Consider the following 24,030-nt stretch of genomic DNA (forward strand, 5'->3'; position numbering starts at 1 on the left):
CAAATTGTCTTTTAGAAAGACTTACCAATCCACACTTTTATAAATAGTACATGAGACTGTAAACATTGAATATTAAAGCTGATATCAATATTAGCCAATCAAATAGGTTAAAATATTTAATTTTTTTAAAAATTATATTTTGTGGGCCCGGGGATTTAGCTCAGTGGTTCTGGCACCTGCCTTGAAAGCACAAGGTCCTGAGTTCGATCCCCGGTACCAAAAATGTATATATATATATATATATATATATATATTTTGTGATTAGCAGGCTAAAGACATTTTGCATGTGTAGAAGTCATTTGTACTCTTGCTTCCATGAGTTGTCTGTTCATATCCTTTGTGCACATTTGATTTGGTTGCTATACTTTCCTTATTGCTACATAGCAGCTCTGTATGTGTGCCGATATTAACCCTTCAGAAAATATATATTACCGTCCTAGTTCTTTGAGGTATCTCCATACTGATTTCCACAGTGCTTGCACCAGTCTACACTCCCACCAGCAGTGGAGCAGGGTTCCTCTTTCCCCACAGCCCTGCCAGTATTTGTTATTGGTTGATTTCATGATAGCAGCCATTCTTTCTGGAGTGAAGTGGAATCTCAGCATTGTTTTCATTTGCATCTCTCAAATGACCAGTGATGTTGAACATTTTTTCATGTATTTATTTGCTATTTCTACTTCTTTGTCTGAGAAATGTCTGTTCATTTCAGATGCCCATTTTTCGATTGGGTGTTTAAATTTGAGAAGTCTGATCTTTTTAAGTTCTTTATAGATTCGAGATAGTAGACCTTTGTCTGAGGAAGAGCAGGTGAAGACTTTTTCCCACATTGTGGGTTGTCTCTTCACACTGCTGGTGGTTTCTCTTGCTGTGCAGAAGCTTTTTAATAAGAAGAGATCCCACTTGTTGATTGTTTGTGCTAGTTCACGGGCAACTGAGGTTTTGTTCATGAAATCTTTTCCTACACTGATGTCTTCAAGGGTTCTACCTAACCTCTGTTCCAACTGGTTCAGAGTTTCTATTCTAATATTTAGATCTTTAATCCATTTTGATTTTAGTTTAGTGCGTGGTGAGAGATACAGGTCTAGTTTTAATCTTTGGCAAGTTGAAGCTCAATTTTTCCAGCACCATTTATTAAAGAGGCTATCTTTCCTCCAGTGAGGGTGTTTGGCTCCTTTGTCGAAGATGAGATGGCTGAGTGTGTCTGGCATTGTTTCTGCATCTTCTAATCTGTTCCACTGGTCCTCAAGTCTGTTTCTTTGCCAGTACCATGCTGTTTTTATCACAATAGCTTTGTAGTATAGCTGCAGGTTGGGGATTGTGATACCCCCTGCCATGTCTCTGTTACCTAGAATTGCTTTTGCTATTCTGGGTCTCTTCTTGTTCCAAATGAATTTCTGAAAGTCCCATTTGACACAGCTATTCCACTGCTGGGGATCTTCCCCAAAGAATTAAAAGAATCATACCACAGTGATATATGTGTGCCCATGTTCATAGCAGCACAGTTTGTGATAGCTAAAACTTGGAAACAGCCCAAATGCCCATCAACTGGAGACTGGATAAAGAAAATGTGTTTTTTTTAATAAAATGGAGTACTACTCAGCCATCAAAAATGAGAAATTAGAGACATTTATAGCTAAGTGGATGCACATTGAGGCAATACTCTTAAGTGAAATAGATAGGACACACATGTATAAATACTGAATAGTTTCTCTGGTGTGAGAAACTGAAAGTGTAAATAAGGACTAAAATGTATAATAGGTAATGTGAAATAGGAAGAAAAGGGGCAAAGGGGAAGGAAGTGGGAAGAATAGGGGAAAGGATAGAAGGGAGTGGGATTAATATGAGAAAATGGAAAAATAGGAACAAAATCTTTGTAAAGAGAGAGGAATGGAGGGGTTCAAGGGAGGGCTGGGCAAGGGTGAAAAATAAGAACCAAGAGAGATTATGGAAAGGTGCAAATTTCCAATGATGAATGTCATTATATTGTATACCTAAAATGTACCAATGATTAGAATGAATAATTGATAATGCAAAATAGGAAGAAAAGGTCCAAAGGGGTAGGGGTAGTGGGAGGGGCAGGGGAAAGGAAGGAAGGGAAAGGAAAAATGCTGAGAAATGGAAAAAATGGAAATAAAGTATTTGTAAATAGGGAAGGGTGGAGGGGGTGAAGGGAGGGCTTGGAATGAGGAAAAAACAAGAACCAAGATGCATTATGTAAAGGTACAATTCCCAATGAGAAATGTAATTGTGTTGTATACCTACAATGTACCAATAAAAGAATTTAAGAAAAAGAAAAGAAAATATATATTGCCTATATTCTACAAACATTTTCTCTAGTTTGATATTTGTATTTTACAATTACTGACAGTCTTTTGCTATGCAAGATGAATTCATTGAACACTCATTTATTGAGAAGCTATTACATGCCAGCCACTAGTTTGAGTTACAGGGACAGACATAATGGTGAATAAAACAGTCAAGTTCCCAGTAGCCAAGAAACTTACATTGTAATAGAGAAGTATAAAAATAAAACAAATAATAAATGTGAAGACTGTCATTATATGATGAAATCAAACTGGGTAGCAAGGAGTAAATGGGAGAAAAGGCTCAGTTAAGGTCTTACTAAGGATATGACAGTTGAAGTACAACCCGACCTATGAAAATGAGGGCTGTGGGGCTGGGAAATGTTGGGGTAAAGGAACAGTAATACCAAGGACCAAAGGCAGGAAATAGTTTGATGTGTTCCAGCAAGAAATGAAAGCACAGTTACTAGAGACTAGAGAGGAACAGACAAAATGATACGAGTGAGGTTGAAGAGTAGAGTAAGTGCTGGGTGGGATAAGATCATATTTTATTCCAAGAGCAACACAGACCCACTGAAGAATTTTAAGTATGGAGTGGTATGATTTAATTTATATTCTTAATGTTCACTTTTTCAGCTATGCACACAATTAATTAGAAGGGGAAAGATGATGAATAGAAAATAGAGTTAGGCAACTATTTTTACAAGTCTAGCCCAGCTGTGGTGGTGCACACCTGTCATCCCAGCACTTGAAAGACTGATACAGGAGGATCAAAATGAGTTTGAGGCCAGCCTGGACTACATAGTGAATTCAAGGCCAGCCTAAACCACACAATGAGAACCTGTCTCAAAACAAAAAACAAACAAACAAAAATGCAAGAGTCAAGGCTAGAGATTATAGTGGTTTAGATTATGGTGGGAGCCATAGAAAGGAAATAAAGATGAAAGGCAATTTCTAAGCAATCCAATCTTCTACTCTGTCTTGTCCCACCACATATAGTCTGCCTTTATCTTTATTTATTCTAAATTGTCTATTCAAGAATCCTTTCTTGAATCTTTTCATTATGTTGAATCACTTACTTGTGCCACAAAAGTAATGTGTACAAAGCTTTACCAAAACACTGAACACATTATATTTTATATATGTCACTCATCTTTGTTTTTGTTAGGCCACTGGCTCTATGAGGTAGGTGATTATGTTTTACTCATCTGTATAACAAGAGCCTGGATCATGGCATGTAGTGGGTACTTAATTATTAATTATTCTGGAACTGAAGGACTGGGTATTAAATGTTATTTTAATCATCTATTAAGATACTAATTTATTTTAACTTATTGGTGTTCTTTATAAACAGTTTTTAGTGGAAAAAATACCTCTGTATTCTTAAGCCTCTGTAGATATGATAGATTATTTCCATATAAAACCAAATTTAATCTACTAATGGTTAATATAGTTATTGTTATCTATATTTATAAGCAAAGTAGGTATATCTTGGTCACATTTAGGGGCTACAGTAATGCTGACTATAAAATTATTGTGTAGATTCACAAGGTTCTTAATTTCAAGCAGCAGAACATGATTCTGGTTAATACAAGCAAACAAGGAATTTATGAAAGAGTACTAGCTACTTCACAGAATTCATAGGAAAGTCAAAGACCTAGGATCACTATGAATACAGAAATTGCAACAGGATAGACATCAGCACTACAACCCACACTATGCCATGGAAACAACCTGTTGAGTAGAGTGCTGAACTTACTATTATTGAATATTGGATGTTGCATTCAACATCCTCTGTCATCAGAAGAAGGAAGTCTTCCCTGTTTCTGCTTTTTTGTCTTATATCCCAAGCCCCTAATAGAACTTGATGGGTTTAACTTGAATCATGTACTTCTGTCCTATGGGTAGAGGCAGGGATAGTGAGGATGTGGCCTTTTCAGCGCCTGTAAAGATGAGTCTGGCCTTCTCCTTATACTCACACTGTGGGGAAATCCTCAAACATGGAAAAAAAGGTTAAAATGTTGAACAGCTACCAGACTTACTCAAGAAAAACTCCAAAAAAAGTAAAACAAAAATTAAAGTCTACCCCAGATGATTGCAGTCATTTTGATGACCTCTAAGAAACTACAATGTATGGAAATTGTTCTGTGTTATGCAAAGTTAGATACAATTTCTTGGGAGAAATTCTTGGTTATTGCTCTTCTCAAATTGTGTGTGTGTGTGTGTGTGTGTGTGTGCGCCTGTCTGTCTGTCTGTGTCTGTGTCTGTGTCTGTGTGTCTGTATGTGTGTCCCCATTCTGCTGCCTATGTCCAACACAGAATTCAGTGGTCTGTTTGCTTTCCCCATCTACCAATGTGAGCAAGGATATAGCTGGGCTTAGATGGTTGCCACAGCCTAGGGTGTACAGATAGAGGGAACTCTGGAGCAGGGGGAGGGCACCTCACAAACTCACAAGCTATAAAGATAGGCAGAAAAAAAAAAGATAGGCAGAGAAAGCCATGACATGGGGTGCACAGAAAAATATGGAAACTGGAGCTGCCAGAGTGAATATAGCCAGAAATTATTGACCAACCATACACAGCAGGAAAGGCAGAGAATGATTCAGCATTCACACACAAAAATGTGAGTGTGGAAACAAAGTAAGTTTTAGAAATGACTCACTATCCCTCCCCAAACCTGCAGTCTCCAATACAGTACTGCAGACCCTGAAAAGAAATCACTCATTCAAAACCACAGAGAATTTTTTTTTTTTTGGTACCAGGAATCGAACTCTGGTCCTAGCGCTTATGCAGCAGGCAGCAAAACCACTGAGTTAAATCCCTGGCCCCCACAGAGAATTCTTTTTAGGCTCATATCTCATTGTTTCTTTCTTTTTCTTTCTTTCTTTCTTTCTTTCTTTTTCTTTCTTTCTTCATTGGTTTGAGGGGGCATTTTCTTTCTTTTTTTCTTTTTTTTTCTTTATTTTGCTCTTTCTTTTTGTTTTATTCTTCTCTGTTCTTTTGTTATGTTTATCTAATTTTATCAATTGTTCTACTCCGTAATACGATCGTTTATTTCACTTCTATCTCTTTCTCAACTTTTCTTTATTTTTCAAATTTTACTTCCTTCTTTCTCCCATTTCCCACCCACTCCATCTTTACTAATATTTCTATTAAGCTTTATTAATCTTTAGCTATTTAGTTAACTCTATGCAATTATTGGTGATTTCTTTTCTATTGTTAATGGTGGTATAATTACTGCATTTAGTAGATATTCACTATAAGTCAATATTTGTTTTGTCCTTGTGTTTATATTATAATTATAGATCTCTTTTCTATACTAAAGGGTAGTAGAGAGGTGCCTTCTACTGATTATTATGGTATATAAATGTCCATCTTTGACTCTATTAGTCTTGCTGATTTTGTTGCAATTGCCATGGTGGCATAATTGCCACTATTCATTGTTTTTTACTGAATGCCAATATCTGATTTGTTGTTGTGTCATCAATAATATATATATATTTTTTTGGTACCAGGGGTCGAACTCAGGTCCTTGGGCTTGTGCAGCAGGTGGCGAAACCACTGAGCTAAATCCCCGGCCACTGTCAATAATATTTTTTTTAGTATATGTGCTGCCGAAGCAACCACATGTCATCAATAATATTGTAGTTCATTTCCAGAGAACTGGGTGCTGGACAAATTATACTGCACACTCCCCCTTCCCAAATTTATGGAGGTTTTTGGGCCTTGGAACAGAGGCAAAGGCATAAAGTTAGTCATGCCCAGAGTGCACCACTAAAAAGCAGATACTAACTGAAGAAATCTCCACACTAACAAAAAAGACTTTCCACTTTAGTTGACCTGCAAACCTCACCACACCCACACACGCATCCACACATACACACACACACACACACACACACACACACACAAACAAACACAGAGAGAGAGAGAAACATGAGAAGAAAAAATAACAAAATGCCTCCAAAAACTCCCAACTCCCCTAAAGCTGATCCATGGGGCATCAACGGGAAGGAAATCAAAAGCCAAACAGCTAAATTTTACAAAATGATAACAGAGGAGAAAAACATAGATCAATAAGGTGCTCGGTGTGCTCAAACATAATACAACTAAAAAGATAATGGATATAATAAACAGAATGATCAGTAACCTTACAGATGGCACTAATAAAAAGCCAGCTGAGCAAAACAAAATAATACAAAACACAAATGACCAGGTTAGCAAAGAATTTGTGTCTGTAAAAAATACCAAACAGAAATCTAGGAGATAAAAACTTCTACTGAAACTGTCTCAGTTACTTTTTTCATTGCTGAGACAAAATACCTGAAACTCAAAGTTAAAATAGGAAAGATTTATGTTGGATGGTAGTTTGTAGAGATTTCAGTCCTTAATTGGCTGGCTCCAAGGCAGAGTGGCATCACAGAAGAAAAACTCTTCATGGCAGGCAGAAGACAGCAAAAGCAGCAACTAGCAAGCAATAGTAGCAGCCTTCTTTTGTTCCTTATATTCTATCCAGGCTACACACCCTTAGGGGAGGTAGCACTCATATGCAGTGTGGGCCTTCCTATTATGCACACCCAGAACTATGCCAAAACAATCAGTACACTAATTTAGTAATCATACACCCTTAATCCCCAAGTCACATACTCTAGATCCAGCCACCTCTGAAAGGTCACCCTATGACTGCATGAGGCATGAGGCTTTGGGGGGACATCTAGACACAAGCCAAAAAAAAAAAAAAACTGTGGGGGGAATGGAAGGTTATTTGGCCACATGGTGAGTGAAAGCCCAGCACATCCTACAATACAAATGAGCTTTGAAAATATCATACTAAGAAAATGAGTCAGTCACAAAGGGATGAGCTCTGTATGATTCCACTTATGTGAGGATCCCAAAATATACAAATTTACAGGGACCGAAAGTAGAATAGAAGTTACTATTGGGGAGGAAATGGGGAGTCAGTGTTTCTGGGTGCAGAGTGTCAGTTTTGCAAGATGGAAAGGCTTAGGGATGGATGGCAGTGAGAGCCACACAATATAAATGTATGTGCACATCACCACCGAGAAGTGCACCTAAAGACAGAGAGTTTAATGTTACATACTTTTTATGACAATAAAAAGAAAATTAAAACACACACACACAAAAAAACTGTGGGCAACAGAAATGATAGATGTAAAGAGAAGTTATCAGAACTATTAGATAAGGCTGATAGAGATGGTCATATACTCAGAGATACCTTAAAAGATCAAGAAAATATGGAAAATGAATACAGCAGCTTCTAAATGATGCAAAGAAGGTTCATCTAAGATTAATTGGAATTAATGAAAAAGCAGAAGACAACGCAAATGGCACAACAAAGCTGTTTACAGAAACAATAGCAAAAAAATTTCCAAATATGGGGAAAGAATTTAACATAAAAATAGGCAAGATATATAGAACCATAAATAACCACAATCAGAAAAAACCTCTCCATAATACATCATAGACAAAAATTCTAGAAGCCCAATACTAGGACAGAATTTTAAAAGCTGTTAGAGGAAAGCAAAAAAAAATCACTTATAAACATAAACTCATTAGAATTACAGTAGACTTCTCAATATAAACCTTAGAGGTCAGGAGAGCTTAGAGTGAAGTGTTTTAAGGCCTAAAGAAAATAACTTCCAACTCAGACTGATATATCTTGCAAAACTGTCTCTCAAAATGGGTGAAGAAATAATATATTTCCATGACAAAGCCAACCTTTAAAAATTCATGACAATGAAACCAGCACTCCAAAACAGTTTCAAGGATATCCTTGAAAGAGACAATGAAGCTGACAATTCCTAAAGTCTAATGGAATACCAGGCAGGACGAACATTTATACAGAAGAGGAAAAGGAATCGGTAACGTGAAAATAGTGCACTGACAAGAATACTTCAATAACTTTCAGTAAAAACTCTGAATGTGAATGATCTCAACTCTCCAATCAAAAGACACAGATTGGTAGAATGGATCAAAAAACAAAAACCAATGTTATGCTGCTTTCTAAAAACATATTTCATCCAAAATGCATTCATAGACTAAAAATCAATGATGGAAAACAATATTACAAGACCCCAAAACAAGCAGGAATTAGCTATTCTATTTTCAAACAAAGTGGACTTCAATGTAAAACTAATCAGAACCTCAATACTCCACTATCACAAATAGATCAACTAGACAAAAAAAATCAATGAATAGAGTTGAATCACAACTTCAGACAAATGGACTTAATAGATATCTACAGTGTTCCACCCAATAACACAGTACACATTCTTTTCAGCAGCACATGGATCTTTCTCCAAAATAGACCACATGCTAGCCCATAAAGCATAATTAAGGAAGTACAAAAGACTCAATATAATCCTATCATAATCTTAGTATATTATCAGATCATAATGCAATGAAACTAGAAATCAATGGCAAGAAAAAACACAAAATCATCCAAATATATGGAAATTAAATAGTACACTCTTGAATAATCAATGGATTACAGAAGAAATCAAGGAAGAAATTAAATACTGCCTAGAATCAAACTACCCTGCCAGTACCACATATCAGAACATGGGAAACAATGAACTCAGTCCTAAGAGGGAAGTTCATAACTATGAATGCCTACATCAGAAAATCAGAGTGAGCCCAAATAGATAACCTAATGATGTACCTTAAGGTCCTAGAAAAACAAGAACAATCCAAATCCAAAGTTAGTACTAGGAAGGAAATTATAAAGATCAGAGCAGAAATTGAATATTCTGAATTCATTCAGAAATGAATATATATATACACACACATATATATATTCTACAAATTAAAGAAATGGTTATTTAAAAGAATAAACAAAATATATAATTAGCCAAGGTTACCAAAAAAAGATTCAAATCAATGTGTTGCTCTTTTTTTTTTTTTTGGTACCAGGGATCAAACTCGGAACCTTGTACTTGGAAGGCAGGCAGCAACACCACTGAGCTAAATCCCACAAATCAATGTGATTAGAAATGAAAGAGATGAAATCACAGTGGACACTGCCAAAATCCAGAAGGTTGTTAGTAAGTACTTTGAAAACTCATAATCCAATAAATCAGAGAATTGAGAAGAAATGGATAGATTCCTGGATATATAAGAATTACCAAAACTGAACCAAGAAGATATAAAAACCCTGTATAAGCCAGTAATAACCAATGAAATTAAGGCAATAAAATATCTAACAACAAAGAAAAGCCCAGGACCCAGTGGATTCACCACTGAATGCTACAAGAATGTTGGGGAAGATCTAACACCAATACTCTTCAAATTGTTTAATGAAATTGAAAAAGAAAGAGTACTGCCAAACTCATTTATGAAAGCTAGCTTATTCTTGGACCTTATGTCAATCTGGCAAAAGCTATTTATGACAAACCTATTGTCAACATCATATTAAATAGGGGAAAGTTGAAAGCTTTCCCTCTAAAATAAGGAACAAGACAAGGATGTTCATTATCACCACTCATGTTCAATAGAGTACTCAAAATATTAAACAGAGCAACCAGGCAAGATAAACAAACAAAAGGGATACATATAGGAAAGGAGGTAGTCAACTTGCCATTATTTGCAAATGACATGATCCTTTACACAGAAGATACAAAAAATTCTACCAAAACATCCCCAGAATTAATAACTAAATTCAGTAATGTAGCAGGATACAAAAATCAATAGCATTCCTGTATACCAATAACAAAAGCACTGAGGAAAATTTAGGAAATTAATGCCATTCTCAATAGCATAAAAAGAAAACTAAATACTTAGGAATTAACTTAACTAAGGAAGTGAAAGACCTCTACAATAAAATCTACAATACTCTGAAAAAGGTGATCAAAAAGGACATCAGAAAATGGAAAAATATTCCCTGCTCCTGGATAGGCAGAAACAATAATGTAAAAACGGTCATGCTCCCAAAACTGTTTTAATGGAATCTCAATCAAAGTACCAACAACATTCCTCACAGAACTAGGGAAAATAATCCTAAAATGCATATGGAACCAAAGAGACCAAGAGTAGTAAAAGCAGTCCTGGGCAATAAGAGCAAAGGAAGAGGCATCACAATCCCAGACTTCAAGTTATATGACAAAGCTTACAGTGATAAAAACAGAATGGTACTGGCACAAAAACAGATATGTGGACCAATGAAATAGAAGTGGCAGCAACAACCCCAAACATATTCACCTATCTGATCTTTTTTTTTTTTGTACCAGGGATCGAACTCAGGTCCTTGCACTTGCGCAGCAGGCGATGAAACCACTGAGTTAATCCCCAGCCCTTCACCTATCTGATCTTTGACAAAGAGTCCAAAAACATACATTGGAAAGAAGATAGCCTCTTTAATAAATACAACTGAGAAACTGGTTATACACATGAAGAAGATTGTATCTAGACCCATATCACTCACCATGTAATAAGCAAAAATCAAAATACATTAAATACCCAAATATTAAAATAGAAGTACTTAATCTACTGAAAGATAAGAATAAGTCAAACTTTTATAGTCATAGGTATAGGCAAGGATTTTCTGAACAGGACTCCAATTGCACAAGAAAAATTCAAGAATCACAAACAGTATTATCAAATTTAAAAATCTTCTGCACAGCAAAGGAAACAATCAACAGAGTGAAGAGACAATCTACAGAAAGTGAAAAAATTTTGCCAGCCAGTTATTGCCCATAATAAAAAGGGCAACTGAAATGAATAGATACTTCCCAGTAGTACAAAGGGCCAATAAAAACATGAAAAAATGTTCACTATCTCTGGCCACTAGAGAAATGCAAATTAAAACAACACTGAGATTCTACCATACTCCAGAAGAATAGGTATCATCAAGAAATCATAACAAATGCTGGTAAGCCTGCAGGGAAAAATGAACCCTTCTACATTGTTGGTGGGAATATGAACCAGTAAACCACTGTGGAAATCAGTATGGAGATTTCTCAAAAAACTAAAAATAGAAATTTTATTGGACCACCCCATGTAGATATCTTCCTGACAGAGTTAAAGACATCATATTACAGTGATATTTGCATACCGATGTTTATAGCAGCACAATTCATGATAGCTAAATCTTTTTTTTTGTTTGTTAAATTCTTTTATTGGTGCATTTTAGGTATACAACACAATTACATTTCTCATTGGGAACTGTACCTTTACATAATGCATCTTGGTTCTTGTTTTTTCCTCATTCCTAGCCCTCCCTTCACCACCTCCACCCTTCCCTGTTTACAAATACTTTATTTCCATTTTTTCCATTTCTCAGCATTTTTCCTTTCCCTTCTTTCCTTTCCCCTGCCCCTCCCACTACCCCTACCCCTTTGGACCTTTTCTTCCTATTTTACATTATCAATTATTCATTCTAATCATTGGTACATTTTAGGTATACAATAGAATGACATTCATCATTGGAAATTTGCACCTTTACATAGTCTCTCTTGGTTCTTATTTTTCACCCTTGCCCAGCCCTCCCTTCAACCCCTCCATTCCTCCCTCTTTGCAAAGATTTTGTTCCTATTTTTCCATTTTCTCATATTAATCCCATTTCCTTCTATCCTTTCCCCTATCCCTCCCACTTCCTTCCCCTTTGCCTCTTTTCTTCCCATGATAGCTAAATCTTGGTAGTGGCCTATAACAGATGAATTAACAGATGAATGGATAAAAAATGTTACTTATTTAAAATATGTTATTTACAATGGATTATGGCTGTGCCATAAATAATAAATTTGAGTATTTTTAAATAAAAATAGATGAACCTTGAATCCGTAATGTTAAATAAAATAAATCAGACACACAAGCTTAAATATCGCATGGTTTCCTTATTTGAGAAACCGAAAGTATAAATTAAATAGCAAAATAAAAGATAATAGGAAACAGCTAGATAGAACATTTGCCAAAGGGAAGAGGAATAAATCATGAAAGAGGAGTGGAACAGGTGGGAAGTGGATAAAAAAAAATCAAAATGTGTTATGTACATGTACCAACTCCCCACAATGAATGTAATCATTATATACTGCAAAAATGTACTCGTAAAAAATTGAAAAATGAACAACCATAACAAAACCAAAAACTTCTTTCCTACCTATAAAGGAAGCCACATACCTCAGAAAATGTTACTGTCCATATTTATTTACATATAAAGGTAACATTTCCTTGAACTCTTCTTAGTATATTTCCTTTGAAATATGCAGCATTCTGATTGCAGTCATTTGTTTAACTCCTGTTTTTCACTTTTCTTCCCTGCTCCCTTCATGGATTCTTTGGTTTACCACACCAGCATTGGTGCCATGGCTCCTGTTCTACTTGCCTTTCTCATTGCTGAGACAAAATTCCCAATACCCAAAGTTAAAGAGCAAAGGTTTATTTAGCTCACAGTTCGTAGAGGTTTCACTTCATAGTTGGTTGGCTCCAAGGCAGAGTGGCATGGCAAAGTGGCACTGGAGAGGAGAAACAGTTCATGCCAGGCAGAAGTCAGCAACGTAAACAATAAGCCTCTTTCTGTCCTTTATATCTTATCTAGGCTACCTGCCCTTAGGACAGGTAGCACTCATACCCTTATGTCTAGTGCTCTTAATCCTAGCAATGCACTATGAATCAATCCCAGCATCTCACATTCTAGATCCAGACACCTGTGAAAAACCCCACCTATGACCACATGAGGCTTTTGGAGGACATCTAGACACAAGCCATAACAGCTTGTTACTCTGCAGACCAGAAACCAAAGCTATCTTTCCCCCATGCCATGCTACAGCTTAATGGAGGTTCCTTGGATCTAAAATCTTCAGCAGAAACATAGCAAGATAACAAAAATTCTGTTTGTATAATACTCATAATTTGAAAGTGACTCATTTATCTTTCTTGCTTTCTGATCCAGACAGGACTAATACTGATTGTGCCACCATACTAGAATACAAAAAGGGTCCTTCTGCCAACCTGGGACCTAAAACATGAGAGATTTCATGGGTAGCCATTACTCAGTACTACTCTTGAACTTCTTCATCTTTTGGATGCTATTTTATAATTCGTGAATATTTTCTGAATCCTTCACTAGGTTGGAAGCACCTGGGTCATAACCCCCATTCCATTCCCCCCATAGCCTCATAGAGAACTTTACATATACAGTCACTCCATAATTGTGTGATATAAAGAAAGAAAACAAATAATGGAAAAAGGAAAAAAACAACAGGAGGAACTGATGACTATTCAAGAATTGTGTTTACATAAAATTGGTATATGATAAATTGAATTAGGATTTGTCTTGTTTGATTGGGCTTGGTATTAATGGGAAAATAATTATAAATGCTGGGGATTTAGCTCAGTGGTTCTGCTGCCTGCCCCGTAAGCGCAAGGACCAGAGTTCGATCCCTGGTACCAAAAAATAAAATAAAATAAATATCTGTATGTGTATAACCTTTAATTTCTTTAGAATATACCAAAGAAGTAGAGATGGAGAGCGAGAAGCGGACTCGCGAGGGGGGGGGGGGGTCACGCGGGGGCGCGCGCATGCACTGGGAGCGCGCTCGGAGGAGAGTGGAACTGGGTCGGGTTTGCTGCCAGCGGCGTGAGCTTCGGCCGCCATTTCACAACAGCTCCACTCGCGCCGGACACAGGGAGCGGCGAGCACGCGTTTCCCGCAACCCGATCCCCTCAGACAGGATTCCTCCGCCGCAGCCCAACTGGGAGATCTCTGGAAACATGGCTACAGAACATGTTAATGGAAATGGTACTGAAGAGCCCATGGATACTACTTCTGAAGTTATCCATTCAGAAAATTTTCAGACATTGCTTGATGCTGGTTTACCACAGAAAGTTGCTGAAAAACTAGATGAAATTTATGTTGCAGGGTTAGTTGCACATAGTGATTTAGATGAAAGAGCTATCGAAGCTTTAAAAGAGTTCAATGAAGACGGTGCATTGGCAGTTCTTCAACAGTTTAAAGACAGTGATCTCTCTCATGTTCAGAACAAAAGTGCCTTTTTATGTGGGAGTCATGAAGACTTACAAGCAGAGAGAAAAACAGGGGACCAAAGTAGCAGATTCTACTGCTACTGAGGCACAAATTGCTATGAGGCAAAAATTAAGGCGCTCTTGGAAAGAACAGGCTACACACTTGATGTAACCACTGGACAGAGGAAGTATGGGGGACCACCTCCAGATTCCATTTATTCAGGTTAGCAGCCTTCTGTTGGCACTGAGATATTTGTGGGGAAGATCCCAAGAGATCTATTTGAAGATGAACTTGTTCCATTATTTGAAAAAGCTGGACCTATATGGGATCTTCGTCTAATGATGGATCCACTCACTGGTCTAAATAGAGGTTATGCGTTTGTCACTTTTTGTACAAAAGAAGCAGCTCAGGAGGCTGTTAAACTGTGTAGTAATCATGAAATTCGTTCTGGAAAACATTGGTGTCTGCATCTCTGTTGCCAACAACAGGCTTTTTGTGGGCTCTATTCCTAAGAGTAAAACTAAGGAACAGATTCTTGAAGAATTTAGCAAAGTAACAGAGGGTCTTACAGACGTCATTTTATACCACCAACCGGATGACAAGAAAAAAAACAGAGGCTTTTGCTTTCTTGAATATGAAGATCACAAAACAGCTGCCCAGGCAAGGCGTAGGCTAATGAGTGGTAAAGTCAAGGTCTGGGGAAATGTTGGAACTGTTGAATGGGCCAACCCTATAGAAGATCCTGATCCTGAAGTTATGGCAAAGGTAAAAGTGTTGTTTGTACGCAACTTTGCCAATACTGTAACAGAAGAGATTTTAGAAAAGGCATTTAGTCAGCTTGGGAAACTGGAACGAGTGAAGAAACTTAAAGATTATGCTTTCATTCATTTTGATGAACGAGATGGTGCTGTTAAGGCTATGGAAGAAATGAATGGCAAAGACTTGGAAGGAGAAAATATTGAAATTGTTTTTGCTAAGCCACCGGATCAGAAAAGGAAAGAAAGAAAAGCTCAGAGGCAAGCAGCAAAGAATCAAATGTATGATGATTACTACTATTATGGTCCACCTCATATGCCCCCTCCAACAAGAAGTCGAGGGCGTGGAGGTAGAGGTGGTTATGGATATCCTCCTGATTATTATGGATATGAAGATTATTACGATTATTATGGCTATGATTACCATAATTACTGTGGTGGATATGAAGATCCATACTATGGTTATGAAGATTTTCAAGTTGGAGCTAGAGGAAGGCGTGGTAGAGGAGCAAGGGGTGCTGCTCCTTCCAGAGGTCGTGGGGCTGCTCCTCTCCGCGGTAGAGCCGGTTATTCACAGAGAGGAGGTCCTGGATCAGCAAGAGGCGTTCGTGGTGCTAGAGGAGGTGCCCAACAACAAAGAGGCCGCCGGCAGGGAAAAGGGGTCAAGGCCGGTCCTGACCTGTTACAATGAAGACTGACTTGCTATGTGGGATTACACCAGAAGCTTGCAGTGGAGTAATGGTAAGGAAATCAAGCAACCTTAAATATCGCGGCTGTATAGGAGCATATTCTATTGCAGAAGACCTTCCTGTGAAGATCATGGAATCAAATACGGGACATTGAACTAATACTTGGACTTTGATATGAATTTCTTTAACAATTTTCTCTGCAGTGCAAGTTATTAAACAAAAACTATTCTATTTTCCAAAAAGAAAAGAAGTAGAGATGGAGGGAAGGAAGTTTGGTCTAAAAGTCCCAATAATAATAAATAAAATCTAATCGATCTCTCAGCCTCCAACAACTAAGTCTCTGAAATCCAATTCTCCTTCTAATCTCTCCCTTATGGTTCAGAGAGTGGAGCAGATTCAAGGAGTGGCTCACATGGTTATGAATAGCTAAGGTCATTTTTCTTCTCCTGTGGTATTCATTATCTCTGCCTCTGTTGCTCTAGATCTGTGCTCTAGTGTCAGCTACTGCTTCCATAACACCTCTGATGTCAGCCATGATGCTGTAGCATTAGTTACTTTTCTATTCCATTCCAATAGTCATTTCTGTCCTTACTTGTACATCAGTGTATTACTAAAACATAAATAGCACTGCCTTGTGCTTTCAAGTTCTTAGAATGACTCTAATTCTACAGCTCTTTTATTTAACCTATTATCTATCAGAACCTGGCACTACCAGCCTGACCCTGAGCTTTTGGGCACAGCATGGATCCACATGTGCTGTATTCAGTCACCCTTTGCTCTCTCATATACACCATTTGTTCATTTGTTTGTTTGTTTCTAACCAAATCCATTTACCTCAACAATGTCTCACTGCAAAATTAATTCCTTCCCATCTATTCAACTGAATTGTTGTTCAAGGGAGGGTTATTTTTCTTCCAAAGCTCAAAAAGAGATCTTAGTGCTGAGGACAGATCAATTTCCATTTGTTCACTTATTATAGCTCAGATCAGAGTCCTCAAGCCTTCCTATAAATACACCTCTGACGGTTCTGTCCTACTCGGCATCTAGATATGCCAGAACATGTTTGTATCCACAGTACATATTACTTCAACTTAGCCCCTCGCTCTATGACTCCTGCTACACTTGAGTAGCGTTTATAGTTAAAAAATAGCAAATAAATCTGTAAGAACAAACTGAGGGCACATATGTGAAAGTGCTTTGCAAATGGAATGATTATAATGACTTCTTTATTGTTTATTTACTTGTTTGTCTAATAGAGATCCATTCCAGTGGAACTGAAAGCATGGGGGGGGAGGTAAAAAGAAATGATTAATTGAGGGAAAAGTCAAATTCAATAGTAGGGGGAACTGATAACTATTCAAGAATTGTGTTTACATAAAATTGGTATATGATAAATTGAATGTAATAAATACATAGAAAATAATTCAAAAACTATGTACTAACTAGAATTTTTGTGAGCCTATTTGAGTACAAGACACACTTGATAAGTGAACAGAGATAAATGTTGGACGATGATCCTGAAGTACCTAAAAAAGAGGAAAGAGAAATACTCCGTCTGTACACTTTAGGCAACAGAAACCTAAGTGAAGCTATACACTGTGCAGAATTACAAAGAACAACTCCAGAGGTCCACTACTTGGGTGGAAATCTGATCCCTACCATTTATGAGCTCTAGGTGAATTTTGAAAAGTTAATCTGTTTTTCACCTGTAATAAATTAGAGATATAATAGAATCATCTCTTCATTGGTGTTTTGCAAGTGTTATAAGAGTCAGTATATGTAAAGCACTTACCTTCAGGTCAGGCACATAGCAAGTGCTCAATATGGATATATTTAACCATTCATCTACTCATATTAATGTATATCACACAAGAAAATTCAGTGGGTCTATAATTTACAAAAATTTTCACTAAAGCAGAAATTTAATCACGGGTATTTTTCAGTTAAGTAGAATTTGGTGATTGTTGCCTAAAATATAATTGAAATTTACTTTCTTTAGTTTTAAGCAAAAGTTAGGGAAAAGGCCAGAATATTCAAGTGGTTTAAACTACTCACATTATATAAAACTAGCTCATTTGCCCTTTTGCTCACAATACGGGCAAAGGACACACTATTATAGGACAAGATCAAGAGATAACTATTGATATTAAAATGATTTAAAAATTTTATTTACTCAAAATGACTATTATAAATGAAGATTACTCTCACAATTGCTGTGGAACAGATAACTAATGATGTGCAGATACAGTTTTATTTAAAAATATCAGCTAGTTTACAGTATACTTTGTTTTAAACTACTGACACAAATGGGAAATACTTTTGCTGCCACTATAGATAGCTGCATTAATAATCATACGTAGATATAATTGAAGTTCTAAATATTAGTGAGAATATCAAGTAATTCATCCTAAAGTACAGTCTTATAAAAGGAAATTACTTTCATATCCGCTTTTGAGAGCTTATTTACTAATCAAACGTTGCTACAGATCTATTTATAAATATTAGTTTATTGTATAATACTTGAAAATAATTGCACTTAAAACATTTATTTTCAACAATTCTTGAAAACCAAATGCTTGACATAAACCACAAAATGTTCACCATAACAATACTTTCAAAATTCTGTTTACTAAAACATGAATTTGGAGCAATAATAAAAAATAATTTGGATACCAGCAATGCTTATATTCTGTCCCAGAATGGGAGTGAGTCAATAACATTCCAATTGGTCTAAAAGCAGGGATGTCTGCCAGAGTACTGAGTCATAAGCAGCCTGTTGGCCATATTTAGCAGAGGAGCTTGCAGTTGATTAGCTGTTCTCTGACAATAAATAGCCTACCATTGCTGCCAATGAACATCACTATGTTATAGAGAATTTATAAGACTATACCATCATTCATGTTAACCAAGCTAGAATATGGATATGTGAAAACTTAAAATGAAGATCTACTTTATGATGTATAACTGCATGGAATTTAGTTAAGCAGACATTTAATAACTTATCTTCACTGTAGTCAACTTCACCATTTTGAAGTTGATCAACTAATTTCTGGGTTATCTATGTCCTGCTTTTTCTCCTAGCACTTCTTTTAGCTAATAGCCTTTTGACCATTTCACTGTTCATTAGCACCTGCAAAGGATAACTGAAAGCAGATGAACTCAAACCACTCAATTATGTTTCTTATTAGCAGCTCTATTGAAGAGCTCTGTCCAGGAGGTGGTCAAACTATTAGTTAAAATAAGGTTTCTGAATTATCAGCAAATTTCAATTATCCATGTTGTTTCTCTCCCTCATGACCCTGCATAATCTGGAGTTGGCTGTATATACATTATTTGCCTTATGGAGGAAAAAAGCAAGTCTTTAATGAAAATATAGAGATATTGGCTTTCTGTTCTGTTTCTGTTGAGAATTTTCTCCCCAGTTTCTTTTTTGTACAGCTAACTAAAAAAACACAAGAGACACTGTGAGAATACACACTAATTATTGGATTAGTTATTACTATAATTTTCAAAACCTTGAAAACAATCTTATGGACATGTGGATATATAATCTCGTTTCTCACATTTGAAGGATTTTATGTCAGTATGTTAAATAATTTTAACTCATTACTTATACTAATCTCAATCAGAAATTTATAGCCAGGGAGTGCCAGTAATAACATGCTGTTACATGTTTATCTTATATGCATGAATGAGGGTGTGTCTCCAGGGAAAACTAGACTTGTGTTATCTTTCTAAATTATGAGATACTTTAGTCTATTGTAATCTTTGTTCATCCCTGCATTTGAACTTTTATATTATAAAAGTATTACATGTTTATTTTAGAAAATAGGAATAACCATAGAAATTGTCTATAATCCCATTCTGTAGTATACACTTACAGAACTTTTCTCCTTCAAGTGGGATCATATGCAGTACTGTTTTATAACTTGATTTTTTTTCCAGTCAGTATGTCAGGCAGGTTTTTTGTGCTAATAAATATACTTCTATAGTATTTTTTAATTGGCTGTATGGTATTCCATTGTATGAGTATGCCATAATTTATTTACTCTATATTTGAATATTTAAATTATTTTCAATTTTTGTTATTATGATGAAGCCATGAGAGCTGGGCATTGTGGCACATGCCTGGAATCCCAGCACTCTAGAGGCTGAGGCAGGAGGATCTCTGTGAGTTCAAGCCCAACTTGGGCTACATAGTGAGTTCAGGGCCAACCAAAACTGCATTAACCAGACCCTGTCTCAAAAAAACCCAAAACAATAACAAAGACATAAGAAACCCTCTGGAATGTAAATCTTTATGCACATTCTTAATTATTTCCCAAGAGAAATCTAGTAGAAACAGAATTCTAAATCAAGTCATTGCTTGCCTCAAAACTTTTCAATGTCATCCCACTTCACTTTGAGTGAAGGAAAAAATCCTTAGAATGGACAATAGGACCATACAGAATATATCATCCCTCACCTTAAGCATTCTCTCTGAATCTTTTTTTCTTCTCCCCCTTTCTCATCCCATATCAGCTAGCTTAGTCTTCATCCTATTTTTCTGAAAAGCAGCAGCCATAGAGAACTTGTACTTTAAGATAGATTCTACATGGCTCTAAAAATAGTAGTCAATGAACAATCCACTACAATGAGCTTAGTGTGCTTTATATCTTTCACTCATCTACTCTGGGATAACACATACTTCTTTCCTTTTTTATTCATTAAGTTTATTGGTACATTTTAAGTATACAATATGATGGCATTCATCATTGGGAATTTGTACCTTTACATGATATGGTTCTTATTTTTTCCCCATTCCTCTGCCCTCCCTTCAAACCCTCCAGCCCTCCCTAAAAAGTAGAATTAGAGCTCTCATTTGACCCAGCTATTCTCCTGCTGGGTATCTTCCCAAAAGAATTAAAAGAATTATACCACAGTGATATATGTGCACCCATGTTTATAGCGGCACAGTTTGTAATAGCTAAAGCTTGGAAACAGCCCAGTTGTCCATCAACTGGAGACTGGATAATGATGTGGGGTTTTTTTATAAAATGGAGTACTACTCAGCCATACTTCTTTCTTAAACCTCATTCCCCTAATTCATTAAGTTGGCAAATATTTATTGAGATCTGATTATGTTCCGGACAGTTTTATGTGAACAAAAGAAAAAAAGATTTTACTCTCGTAGTTTCCAGTATATGGAGGAATGAGGTACATAATAAGTAATTTTGAAGTATGTAAGAAAGCAATAACACTATAGGAAAATACAGAACATTAGTGTGAAGTTGGGAGTGTGTACATTTATGTGCATACAAGTGCCATGGGTGTGGATGTGTTCAGTTTCACCATTATTCCTTGCTACAATATCATGCTGGGATTTGACATATTTATTGGGCTACATTTTATATAAGTCACAGATTTTATCTACATGTGGTATACTGGTTGCTGACATGGCTCCCCATAACTTGGTTATATGTGGTGATTTCTCTTCACTTTTCAGAATAACTTTGTTTCTATTCCTTTAATTAACTCTTACTCATTCCATTGCTTTAAACAGCTAATGCTTTTATCGTGCTGCCCTCTGGGCCAGTGGTAGAAATTATGGCTGGAACCTTAAGAATTTGTTGGTTATTTTCTACCACAACCGTATCTCCTCTTCTATTTGGTCTTCCCTCTTGTTTGTGCCTCAGGCACAAACTGTCAGTGACACCCACACGCATTTCCTAACCCCAAAATTTGATTGAAACTGCCATACTAAAACATGAATTATTGTCTGCAAAGAATTAAACACGGAAAAAAAAAAGAATTAAACATGGTGAGTAAACTGGTTATTTGCTTAGAAATATGTCCAATTCTAGTCAGAACCATTGCTATTTAGCTTAAAAATCAGTCCATCATTATTCCTGAGCTGTCTAAATATCCAAGATGATTCTGAGCTCCTTTGATTTCTCAATTCTGAGACTTTGGCTTACTGTGGAACAATGCTTTAGGTTATCCCTAAGAGTTTCAGGCAAAATGGAATTTTTTAGCCTCTGGTTTTTGTTTTGTTTTGCAGTACTGAAGACTGAACCCAGGATCTCTCACATGCTAGGCAAATGCTCTACCACTGAACTATATCACCAGCCCTTTTTATTTCATTTTGAGATAGCACCTTGATACTTTGCCCAAGCTAGCCTTGAATTTATGATTGCCCTGCTCCAGCCTCCCCGGTAGCTGAGATTATAGGCATGTGCCACCGTACTTGGCACAAAACAGAATTTCTTAATCTACTGAACCCCTGAACGTTCAGATAAGAGAAATTTAATTGACTTACCTACTTAGAAGATTCTGCTTAGAGATGAGCTATTGAAAAAATATAGCTCCACTGGAACTTTTCACTTCTCTCTCCTTAAAACTCCGAGTTTCTCATGGCCTAGCCATGTTCACAGGGATTTTAAGCAGATTAATTAGTGCTTTAAAAGTACCTTTATAAATGAAAATAGCTAAGAACTAACATAATCATTTAAACTCTGAATGTTTGCCTTTTTATTCACGTTACAGTTCTAATCTCATACTTTTTCCGTAATGTCACCAGATTGTAGGTGAGCTCCCAAAATAGACCATTACTAGGTCTAACACTGTTATATAACCCAATATGCAAAATAGCTCTGGGAAAGGAATGCTGAAATTGATTTGATTGTAGCAAGGGTCTATTCTTTTCAAAGAATTCTTGTTTATTTGATGTCATTACAAATAGCTTTTCAGGGATTTGGAAATGAGAACATTTTGTATTTGGTGTAATGGGGGGAAAAAAAGCTATTTATGTAACAGTCATCACAGATTAGCTATGATGCCATAAGAAAGTTTGTATCAAAACTCAGGCTTGAAATTTGAGTTTAGCAATAGGTCAGATTAATTTTCATGAAAAACTTGGTATTGTTAAATCCTCTTCCTCCTTTCTTAAACTTCTCATTACATTTTCATGAATAAAGATTAACAGGTTCTTTTTGAGATATTTTTCTTCCAAGACCAATTTTGAAATATCTATTTGGATATATAACCAAGTGTCTATGAGAGAAACTAATCAAAATATTAAACCTACAAGCAGTGCAGAAATATCATTGCATTGTAATAATTCTCTGTTGTATTTCACCTTTCCCAAATCTCTTGCAAAAAAAGAAAGGAAAAAAAAGAAAAAAGTAATAACATGAACTGAAGCTACCAAGTACTGAGACAGGCAGACTAATGAAATGTGGTTGAGAGTAAGTGGACTCATAGGTTTAAACTTGGGTAACTACTCTGTAATGAGCACATAGTCTATCACAAAAGATTTGTTAGTTTGCTGTATCTACCTGAATAGAACAAGGATTTATTGTTCTCTGTTATAGATAATGATTCCTTAATGTTTTTTCAGATATATTATAACATTAATGATACCAACAGTTTAACTGCCTTATCTATTAATTTATTAATAATCTTTTAAACTTTTCTCTTTGGAAATAATGCCTTATTTGTGTTTGGTCCTTTAGGAATTCTATAGTAGAGTCTCGAAAACTTAAGTGAAGAAATGGATATATTATATCACAAATGAAGATACATACGTTAAATTCTAATGTAGGTTTATAAACTGTTACCAGATGAAAAAATGAGTCAAACATTTATACTGTAAGGAAATATGTCTTATGAATACATGTTTTCAATGACAAATATGTCAGATATGTTTAGTTGATTAAATGACAGCAGTGAATATATAAGCAGAGCTAGAATGCTGGACAAATTATATTTTAATGGGAAAAAGTCAAAGAATAGTCATTTATTATATTCAATAAGTAAACTCAATGGCTTACCACTAGGGGAATAAGTGTATGTCTCTATGAAAACAATAGTATTTTCACATTTTTTGGTGCTTACCTATTAAATTTAGTAAATAAAGTGTGAGCATGTACTACTCTAGCTACAGTTTCTAATATACATATTTAAGAGGTAGAAAGCTAATAAGAAGAATAAATACCTAATTTTTAGCATGTATTAAAAGTTGATAGGAGGGCCGGGGATTTAGCTCAGTGTTTCTGGCACCTGCCTCGCAAGCCCAAAGTCCCGAGTTCAATCCGCTGTACAAAAAAAAAAAAAAGTTAATAGGAAAGCACTACAGTCCTATGTATGAGTAGTGAGACTTTACTTTTACAAATTTATTGAGAACCAAAAGAGGGATGAATATTAGAGCTAGTCAAAAAGAGGGGGAATTATGATACTACACTCTTGGAGAACTGAGCAAATGTTATCTTTGGGCAGCAGATGAGCAATGACAGATATAATGTGATATCTCTGTATATAAGTCA

The 24,030-nt window shown here is 36.1% G+C and overlaps 1 long non-coding RNA gene and 1 pseudogene across 2 annotated transcripts in view; one reads left to right on the plus strand and one right to left on the minus strand.

Moving 5' to 3' along the window:
• The window catches only part of LOC147822513 (uncharacterized), a 177,353-nt gene extending 154,616 nt beyond the window's left edge, over positions 1–22,737 (minus strand). The window contains exons 1-2 of one of the 2 annotated variants that reach the window (XR_015445588.1): positions 22,026–22,737; positions 12,709–12,772 (exon numbers count right to left, since the gene is read on the minus strand). This is a non-coding gene — a long non-coding RNA (uncharacterized LOC147822513). Of the gene's footprint in view, positions 1–12,437; positions 12,773–22,025 lie in introns of both variants that reach the window. The other variant, XR_015445587.1, reaches the window with a different exon arrangement.
• Positions 13,877–15,966, plus strand: LOC101712726 (heterogeneous nuclear ribonucleoprotein Q pseudogene; annotated as a pseudogene).
• Positions 22,738–24,030: the final 1,293 nt, after the last annotated feature.

Source organism: Heterocephalus glaber, unplaced genomic scaffold (genome assembly GCF_053883595.1).
Source record: "Heterocephalus glaber isolate CG9 unplaced genomic scaffold, H.glaber_assembly_v1.0 deba00001613, whole genome shotgun sequence".
Taxonomy (NCBI): Eukaryota; Metazoa; Chordata; class Mammalia; order Rodentia; family Bathyergidae; genus Heterocephalus; species Heterocephalus glaber.